The sequence below is a fragment of the Micromys minutus genome, assembly GCF_963924665.1.
Source record: "Micromys minutus genome assembly, chromosome: 1".
Classification (NCBI taxonomy): domain Eukaryota; kingdom Metazoa; phylum Chordata; class Mammalia; order Rodentia; family Muridae; genus Micromys; species Micromys minutus.
Genome location: NC_137969.1, coordinates 190,087,618 through 190,098,127, shown reverse-complemented (window position 1 = coordinate 190,098,127; position 10,510 = coordinate 190,087,618). Strand labels below are relative to the sequence as shown.

Below are 10,510 nucleotides of genomic sequence, written 5' to 3'. Positions count from 1 at the left end.
ATCCACTAACACTCTTCAAAAGTAATAAACAAGAAAGCTATTTTAGAAGAAGTAAACAAAAGGACAGAGCAGGGACGGAATTCAATGGCCCAACTGCAGAAAGGACAAAGCCAAAGATGACAAGTGGCCCCATCTGCCCCAAAAGAAAAAAAATAAATAAAAGTCAGGTGGACTACTTTGCTACATTCTCCATGGATAAATTTTGAAATTGAATGAAATAAATTATTTTTTAATAAAATAACCTTCTGAAATATATGCTCCAAATAGCAGCAGTCCTAAATAAATACCTTCACAGCAGTATTCTGCTCAGTCACAATGCTATTGTAATTATTCAAAACAAAACAAAATCAAATATAAATACAAAAACCTTAAAGAAAGAAAATTTTTAAATTATCTTTGTGATTTGAGTGTAATCTTTATACTAAAATCTGATAAAAGGGAAAATATATATGGTTTCACTTATTAAACCAAAGCCAAATTTTCCAAAACAGTACTTGCAAAGAGACCCAAAAGATAACATAAGGAGTACATTATAAATACTACCTAAGGCTCTTCAGAGAAATGGAACTAATCAAACAGGTATGTATGCCACTGATACCAACAAAATGTGTAATATGCCATCACTGGGTAAAAATGTAAATAAATAATGTATATTGCTATTTTCTTGGATATGAAAAAAGGATATTCTAGGTGGACATGTAAGACCCTAATGGTAATGGAGTAGATGGCATAGCTCTGAACAAATGGGAAAGCTTGGCATAAGAGACATGCTTTACTGAACATACAGCTGCATGGATGTGCATATACATGTAAGCCCATGGATATATCTACACATAATTTTCTCTCATGTCTTGGAGTTCTTTAGAAAAGCTGAACTACAATAAGGTAGCTCATGTCTCTTTATAAGTATAAAAATAATTATTCTGAGAAATTGGTTTAGATGGTTAGGAAATTGGAAACTTTAAGACCAAGGAAAACTAGTTGTATAATTCTAGTACATAACTAGTCGAAGACTTAAGAAACAGAGGAGCAGATGGAATATAAGTCCTGGTGGAAGTAGGAGTAACAATGCCCAAGGTCATGGAAAGAGGGTAAGTACCAGCTCTAGCAGAAGCTTTCTTGGCTATTTTGTTCCTTCTCACCCTCAACCAATTGGCTGTTGTCCTCTTACACTGAGCTCACCTTCACCTAGTGTATTTATTCAAATGCAAATCTCTTTCAAGAAGATTCCTCAAAGGCACCCAGAATCATCTTTTGTTAAATTCATGGCATATCTTAACACAATCAAGATAATACAAAAAATTAACAACCACAATTGCCTATTAAAATTAATGTTTTAATGTTTGCTGATTTTCCAGGTTTTTAAAAAATGAATTTGTAATTACATAGCTATGAAATATATAAATGCTAATACATCTGCACATAAGGATCATCTAAAAGCATTTCTCTAGAAACATTACACACACACACACACACACACACACACACACACACACACACACACACAACTTAGTTGTATCTCATCATTTAGTATTCTGACGTTTCTGAATAGAGCATCTATGTTTCTCATTTGTCTCTGTTCTTGTAATACTACATGCTGCATAATGCATCAAAGTTACATTTATTTATAGCCTATTAATCACACAAGCTCTTTGTAAGGATGCTAGTAAGACCTTTTCTGAAAATTGGGAGATAGAGTTATAGTCTAATTTTTAATTCACCCTCTATGTGCTTGTTACCAGTGGGATATTTTAATATTTTTAACAATTATATTCATAATTGGGATTCTCAATGTACTGATTCTAAGAGCAGATGGCAAATTCTACATTAAAAAAATTATTTAGGAAGTTGGGCATGCTAATGCATGCTTGTAATCCCAGCACTCTAGAGACAGAGTTATGTGGCCTCTGTTAGGGATACATATAAAAATTTTAAAGGTATTTTGGCATAAAATTATATGAATATTTTTGTCAGTACTTAATTCTTTTAGAGGTTTGATAGCATGCATTGAAATCCCACTAGTTACCATAAGCATAAAGTACATATAAGACAGAACATAACATGGAAACTGATTTCTTGGTGAGTATAGATTAAGCATAATAATTGTTGAATACCAAAAATTGCTACAAAGCTATATTCTTAGCTCTTGGATTATTAATGATTTAAGGTACAGGTGTACCACACTCAGAGAGGGTGCTATACATTTATTTTTTCCTAAGAAGGACTGAGGCTTCCATTTATTGGATTTTGTTTTCTTGGGCTTCATATAATCAGTGAGTTGTTTCTGGGGTGTTCAGAGCTTTCTGGGGTTAGTATCCAATTATCAGTGACTGCATATTATGTCTGTTCTTCTGTGACTGGGTTACCTCATTCAGGATGAAATCTTGTTGTGCAGAAGGTTTGTGTATTGAGAATTGAATATATAAACCTCTATGAAAAGCTATCTGGCTGTAGAGTTGTGTTTGTGTTGAGTTTTGGGGTAATGAAGCACCCCATCACGGTGGCAGTCACGGGTACAGTAAAACCGATAAGGGAAAGGAGTCCTGCGAAAGGAGTGGGACCCAGGTGTTGGCTCAGACAGGGCGACAGAGGCGCGCACGGTTCCATATTAGAATCAGGACCACAGAGTGGCACCGCTGGGCCAATAAAGAGATAAACCTTTTTTAAAATTTATTATTTACTGCAACATGAATGGATTAAGAAACAAATCTATCTGTTGTCTACAAGGACATACCTTTTCTTTAAAGATAGTCACTTTAGGATAGATAGGACCCTGAATGGATAAAAGTGTCACCATTCTTATATCTGAAAAGAATAGACTTCACACTAAAACTAATCTGGGGAGAGAAAGAAAATTTTATACTAGTAAGGTGGTCAATTGAGAAAGATAATATTATTATACTAGGCATTTATGCACCATACTCTGGTGCACCTATTTTCATAAAAAGCATTCTATGGGATTAAAGACACAGATTAACAGAAACTTAAAATCATAGGTAACATGTACTTTATGTTCATTGTAACTAGTAAGATCTTAATGCACACTATCAAACCTTTAATAAAACTAAGTACTGACAAAAATGTATTCGTATACTTTTATGCAAAAATGCTTAAAGTCTGTACATTTATCTTTGTTTTATAAAATAAAGTTGTTCAATTAAAAAAATTATAGGTAATTTCAACATTCCACTTTCTACAATAGATATGTCAACTAGACAAGAAACAGAATTTTCAGAGTTAAATGACAACTGACATTAATAGAATATTTTACATAAACAGCAAAAGTTACACATTCTATTTAACAGTGTATGAGATTATATTCTATACTGGATAAAGTATATCCTAACTCTTTATAAATACAGAATGATTGAAGTAATTTGTCATATCCAATTTGAGCTTTTATGCAATAAACAAAATCAAACAAAACTCTAGTAAATGAATATGCTCATAGAAATTTTTTAAATTATTACTAAACAATGACTAAGTCAAAGAAAAATTAAGAAATAAAATATTCTTATAACTAAGTAATTTTTTTAAAAAATCTTAAATACATTAAAAATATGCCCATAAATGGGGTTTATAGCTATCAATTGCCTACACCCAAAAAAAAAAAAAAAAATCAGAAGGCCAATCCACCACGATATGGTCCAGAAACTGCCTGCCAACATGCAGTTGGGCAGAAGTCACCTAGAGGCTTGCCTGCCATGCTATGCAGTATGCCTGTGGGAAAATACCCTGAGGCCTACCTGCCTTCTGGCCTACCCACAACCTGAGCCACTATGATATGTAAGTATGTGGTAGAGAGATGAGAAAGTAAGAAAAGCAGAACAGTCTGAGTATCATGAAAGAAGAGCTGGAGGGTGGGAGTAATAGCTTATTGTAAGTAGCCTTCTCTGCCACCTGAGGTGAAGGAGAAGTCCTAGCTTGTGCTGCTACTGAGGGCCATGTTGGGCTCCATTGCTATACAGTAGCAGGTGTCACTGTCAATGTCCATGGAGTATGTTACCCCTAAAGACCATTCAGACATTCCTGGTCCAGTCTGCCACCTGAGAGGACACTGATGTTTGAGGGCTTTGCAGAGTGAGTACAGCTCCTCATTGGCTTTGGCACTCTGGAGAGTTGGCCCTGTTCCTCTCCTGGGCAGCATACTAAAGCTGGCCTTGATAGTGGGAGCTCAGATGAGCTGGCCCAAGGACAAAAGACTTGGGGATCTAGTCTATCTATGCATCTGTCATGAGGCACTATGGGCACTACGAAGGTGCTGTCCCCTGCCTCAAACATCACCACCTGCAGAAGGGGGCATAGAAGGCCCCAGGGTCACAGAGTAGAAGAACTATCCCTGCAGCAGTCTGGATATAGGGTCTCTGCACCTCCCTTGAGTAACACAATAACCTCTGTTAACATGGGCAAGGTAAGCCGGACCAAGTGCATTCAACTTCCCATGGGTGAGCTAGCTCGGGCAGTGCTGGAAAGCTTGCCCTACTGGTGTAGGTGTAGGAGAGCTGGGAGGCTGACCAGTGCAGCTACCACTCAGGCACAGATCCAGGGCTTTGAGTTGGCCAACCTCAACATCTTCATTATCTATAAAGTGCTGGAGTACATGCAAGGGCAGGTTCTAGAAATCCAAAGCTGTAGTATCTCTAAGACACAGGGCAACAACAGGATGTCTAAGAGGAGTTCCAGTGAGGTCCCAACACTCCTGATGTAGTAGAAGGCAGAGGCTTTGAACCAAACAAAGGGCTCATTGCAATTAACATTTGCAAGTAAAAATGTATGGATAAAAGGGTACACTGTGGGACACTTGTGACACACTACAGCTTCTGTGGTGATGTTTTTACATTTTGTTTTGTTTCCTTCTTTCTTTTTCAGAGGAGGTTGCAAAGATGGAGGGTGACTATGAGGTGATGAAAAATGAGTGGGGTTGGGGTGCGTGATGTGAAACTCACAAAGAGTCACCAACAAGTATTATAAAACTCAGCTTAACAAATAATTTGATGGTATAACTGAAAAAGGTAACCAGATAAGAACAAGTGCAAACTCAGTTGCCAGCATTGCTGTCACAGCTGAAGATGCTTGGCAAGAATACTAGCAGCTGTGCTGTGACCAGTATTGCATGACTGAATAGAACTTAGACTCAAAATCCATCTTCACCACAAAAGGAGGAGAATGTCTACTTAGGGTTCCTCACACCTGGGATGAACAATGGTGAGTAGGAATCACAGAAACGATGTATCAGACCGAAAATCAGCTATGCTGTGGGTACCATAAATACTTCTAAGTCTTTGGTCCCCACTAACCAGCCAAAGCAGATAAACCATAAGGTTCTTTCTCAGGAAAAAAAACAGATGCATAAACAGATGCAGGCAATGGTCTCCTGGAACCAGTACATCCAATATGTGGCTGATTTTGTGCATCTTACTACCCACAATGCCTCCTAGTGCTTCATTTGTCCCTTCACTGCTCACCCAAAGTTGACAGCCTTGCCACCTAATGCCTCAGTAACTAGCTGCAAATGAGATCTGCTCAGACAGAGTTACATCATATCCCCCTGTCAAGTGAGGCTGGAGTACCCCCTGTATGTTTAAAGGGGGCTAAATTTTGGAATAGCCCTTGCGTCACCAACATCACAGTTACAAAATTATGTGTGTAGCTTCTCCTTTTCTCATCTGGTGTGAGGGCCTTGTGACTGCCTGCATGAACGATTCTTCTCTCTCTCGCTATGTCTGTTCTCATTGTTCCAGAGATCTAAGGAGATGGCAATTTTCCCCCAAAATCTCACCAAGAGAGATATCTTTGTTCCCTTACATTCCCTCTTGGTGGGGATTTGACTTGTCTTCTCCATGGGGTCCACAGGGATCTTTTATGGGAACCTCCTTCAAATCCATCACCTGGATGGAGACTGCAGAGACAAATTCTACAAGGTCATGACATCAAAAATGGGAAACCTCAAGTCACTCCAGTGCCAGATGAACTCTCTGGCCAGAATGGTGTTGCAACCTAGGAGGTCCCAAGATCTCATAACAGCTAAATATGGGAGGACTTGAGTTGTGTTAGGGGAAGAATGTTGCTTTTATATTAATAAGTCAAATATTGTTGAATCCAATATAAATACCATAAAAAACCTGCACACAAAATTGCTTTCACAATACTAACAATCAGAACAAATGTTCTCTCCTTATTTGGTTGTTACCTGTGTTGACCCCTGTACTTGTTCTGTGCTCCACCATGATGTTTTTCCCTTCCTATTCCAGTTTGTCCGGTAACAAGTTTCCACCATGGTTGATCTGACAATGGGCAGGGTTTTGGCACAACACATGGCCCTAAAGTTGAGCAAAACTATATATAATGACACAGCTCCTCTTTTAAAATTGTGGGTGGTAAGGGGAAGGGCCTTGGGTGGGGCCCAATGGATGGATGCTTCTTTACCTCCCTAAGAATATGAGTACCCATGTCCTCTGGAATACTGTGAGACACAAAATAGGAAACTAATGAAACCTCAGAATTGTCCTGGAACAGGGTCATGGCTGCTTCCCCTGTCTTCCTGGAAGTCCTTTCAGGTGCTTGCAGCCTGGTACCTCTCCATAGTGCCAGTGAGATGGTTGGCATCGCCAGAGCCCCTTTGGACCAAAGGCTGTATAAAAACCACTTGCTGCTGCACAATAAATTAGATCTGCACCTCGATGTTGGTCTCTGCAGTCTGTTTCCAGGGTTTGTGGCTCTGCTTTCCTCACCCTCTTCTAGATCCCAATTCCCACAAGAAGGAGCATTCCAAAACTAACTGTATAAAATAAGTAAAATCCTAACTAGATAAACATAAAATAACAAAACGCCAAAGCTACAGCTTGGCTCCCCTGATGAACAGGATACTAAACAAAATAAAATGCTAGCAATCTGAATAGAGGTGCATATTGAGAATGCTGTGTACCACAATCGAGTTGGCTTTATCTCACAAATGCAGGGATGGTTCAATGAGTTAATAAATATAATAAATCATATAAATGGAATTAAAGACATTTTCATAATTATCTCAATAAAGTAAAAAGCCTTTGACAAAATCCAATATGCTGTCATGATAAAAGTCCTAGAGAGACTCAAACAGAGGAAAGATACATCGACATAGTAAAGTGTGTATATATACATATATATGTATATATATGTATATATATATATATATATATATATGAAAAACTCAGAGAAATCTTATTAAAATCAGGACTGAAATAGAGCTGTCCATTATTCCCACTACTTTTCAAAGTACTAGCTGAAAAAATAAGTCAATAAAAGGAAATTATAAAGATAATAAAAAGGGAAAAAGTTAAATTATTTTAGATTTACAAATGAAATGATTGGTAGAATTAATATTATGAAAATGAACATCTTATCAAAAGTAACTATTGATGTAATACAATCTCACACAAAATACCTATAATATTTTTTACAAAAAAAATTTAAAAATCATGTGGAATCAGAAGAGATTCTGATAGACAAAGCAATCCTGAACCAAAATATAATACTAGAGTAACTATCGTTCCAGGAAACAAGATGTATTATAGAGATGTAGTAATAGAAAATATGATACAAGCATAAAACAGACATATTAAAATGGAACAAAATAGAAGAATAAACATGAGTACATGCAAAGACAGCCATATGACACTGACAACAAAGCAGAAACATAATCAGCATCTTTAACAATTGGTTTTAGAAATTGGGTCACATGCAGAATGAAGTAAGATTTATATCTATCAGACTGCATATAAATTAGCTCCTAATGGATCAAAAATCTCAATTTGAAACCTGAAAAGTTAACGTTTCTACAGATAGTATACAGGCAGTACTCTACAAGATAGAGATGTGGGCAACAACTTTCTGTACAGGATCCCATTAGCCAAGGAATAAATAAAGCAAAAGGTTGACAAGTGGGGTATCACAAACTGAAATGATGAACTGGGAAGAAGAAACTTACAAAGTGAGAAGCTTTGCTAGATACACATCTGATAGAGGATTACTATTCAGAGTATACAAAGGACTAAAAAGTAACAGAGTGGAAGAAACAAATGACCCAATTAAAAACAAGCTAAGGACATTTTGCCTGGACATGCAAGCTAGTGGGAGTGGAATGCCCCAGCCATTGTAGCAGTCACCTTCTTCCTCCCCACAGTCCAACAGCATGGTGATGAGGCCATCAGCCCTGGAGCTAAGACATATTTATTTCATTCCGGGAACAACTAGCTGACATGAATGACGTAGAGAACAACTTGAAGAGCAGAGCGTCTTGCTCTTGGTCAAAATCTCCAATAGTAACTCCTGCTCCTATAAAATCAGAATGCAGGTCAGGATCTCATAGTCCACAAAGTTTACAAACATTCTGAATCCCATTCTCAATCAAGGTGAAAATCCAGGTCAAGGTCAAGAAGACATTCTCAAAGACACTACACTCCATCCAGGTTGCAATCTCATAGAAGACAATCATGAAGTAGGTCTTAACCAGAGTATAGGCAGCAGAGAAGCCGGAGTCACTCTCCAATTTCTTTTTTTTTTTAAACAACTTTATTTTACAAAACAAAGATAAATGTACAGATTTTAAACATTTTTTGCTTAAAATTATACATTTTTGTCAGTACTTTTTTTCAGATTTTAACATAATTTTTACATAAAACTATATGAATATATTTTTTAGTCAGTACTTGATTTTTTTCAAGGTTTGATAGTATGCCTTGAAAATTTAATAGTTACAATGAGCATAAAGTACATGTAAAACAAAATGTAACATGGAAATAGTTTTCTTGTTTTGTAAATATTTTTTGTTTTGTTTTGTTTTCTTTATTTCTTGGACTTCATACAGTCTGTGAGTTGTTTCTGGGGGAGTGCAAGCCTCTGGGGTTAGCATCCCACTATCAGTGACTGCATATTATGTCTGTTCACTCTCCAATTTCTAACCACAGAAGGCATAGTGGCCGCAGGGTAAACCCAGATCCTAACACTGGGTTGCCTGGGAGTATTTGGCCTCAGTTTGTATATAGGCTCAGTTGTAACAGAGAGAGATCTTCGTGAAGTGTTTTCTCGATATGGACCACTGAATGGTGTTAATGTGGTTTATATTCAGTGAACTGGAGGTCATGTGGATTTGCTTTTGTGTATTTTGAGAGGATAGACAGCATAAAGGAGGCTATGGAAAAAGCAAATGGGATGGAGCTGAATGGTAGAAAAATTCATGTGGATTATTCTCTCACCAAGAGAGCACACACACCTACACCAGGCATTCACATGGGCAGACCAACTCATAGTGGTGGTGGAGATAGCGGAGGAGGTGGTGGTGGCAGCGATGGTGGGGGTAGATGACTGAGATTCTTACTATGATAGAAGGTAAGATCAAGGCTGTGACGGATAGGAAGATAATGATTATCAGTACAGAAGGTCACTCTCTTATTACAGTCGCTACAGGTAGTGATCATGATCCTGTTTCTATAGCCCAAGATGCTACTGATACTGGAGTGATTGTGGACAAGGACTTTGCTTTTTCTTCTTTTTGGTTTTGGATATCCAAGCTTTTAGTGCTTCCTAATTCTCTAAAAGCAAAAACAACAACAAAACCTGATATATTTAATCTATGGTGGGCCAGTTATATTGCTGTTTTTACCCTTTGTTATACTTTCTAAAGCATAATTGTCATTTCAGTAGTTGAATATCTTAAGTAAAAAAGAAAGTGTCATGTTTTGTGCTTCTTGTTTTTGCAGAAAATTAACTTCTTACTATGAGGAAGGAAGCCATCTTTGAAAGCTTTTTCTGATGGATACTGTAGTAGACATTAGAAATCTGTATTATGACAAACTGCTTTCTAATCTCCTCTGGGGGAAGATAAATGACACTTGAAGTAGATCAGCCATGTCAGGTTTGTCTGGAGTGGCATGGAACAGTTGAATAGTTGGGTATAGAAAGTTTGAAGCTCTAGGAGAAAACATGGGACATTTATTATGAAGAATATAACTTTGAACCCAAAATTTAAGTCACCTTTTAGAAATTAAAAGCTGGTAATTCCTACAAGATATGTTGTGTTTGAATTTACATATTAAACCTTACAAACTTAAAGTGTGATTTTTATATTAAATTTACAGAAACTCAAGTACTCTTATAATCACTGAAAGATTAACTTTATTTATTATCTAGAACAATTGTTTAACTTGCTGTTAGAAATTTTGATATTGGGACATTGGTTACATGGGTTATTGTATAGCATGCTAAAATACATGTGGGGATGAGTTATTTCAAATAAAAGTTAATTTTAAAATAAATGGCCTGTGGATAAAAACAGAGTTATCAATAGAATAAATTTTAAAATGGATAATAAACAAACTCAAAATGTATCCATTCAAAATCCATCCAAATTAATAATTTGGAAAATGCAAGTTAAAATAATTGAACATTTCATCTTACCCCATTCAGAGTAGTTAAGGTCCACATAACAAACGCTGGTGTGGCTGTGGGGGGGGGGGACAAAAACCCTCATTGA

General features: G+C 37.0%; 1 pseudogene across 1 annotated transcript; it reads left to right on the top strand.

Annotated features, from left to right (window-relative positions):
* The first annotated feature begins 8,237 nt into the window (after positions 1–8,237).
* On the top strand, positions 8,238–9,448 carry LOC308422318 (transformer-2 protein homolog alpha-like; annotated as a pseudogene). The gene is made up of 2 exons: positions 8,238–8,515; positions 8,921–9,448. The product of its transcript is annotated as a transformer-2 protein homolog alpha-like (transcript).
* The last annotated feature ends 1,062 nt before the right edge of the window (positions 9,449–10,510 follow it).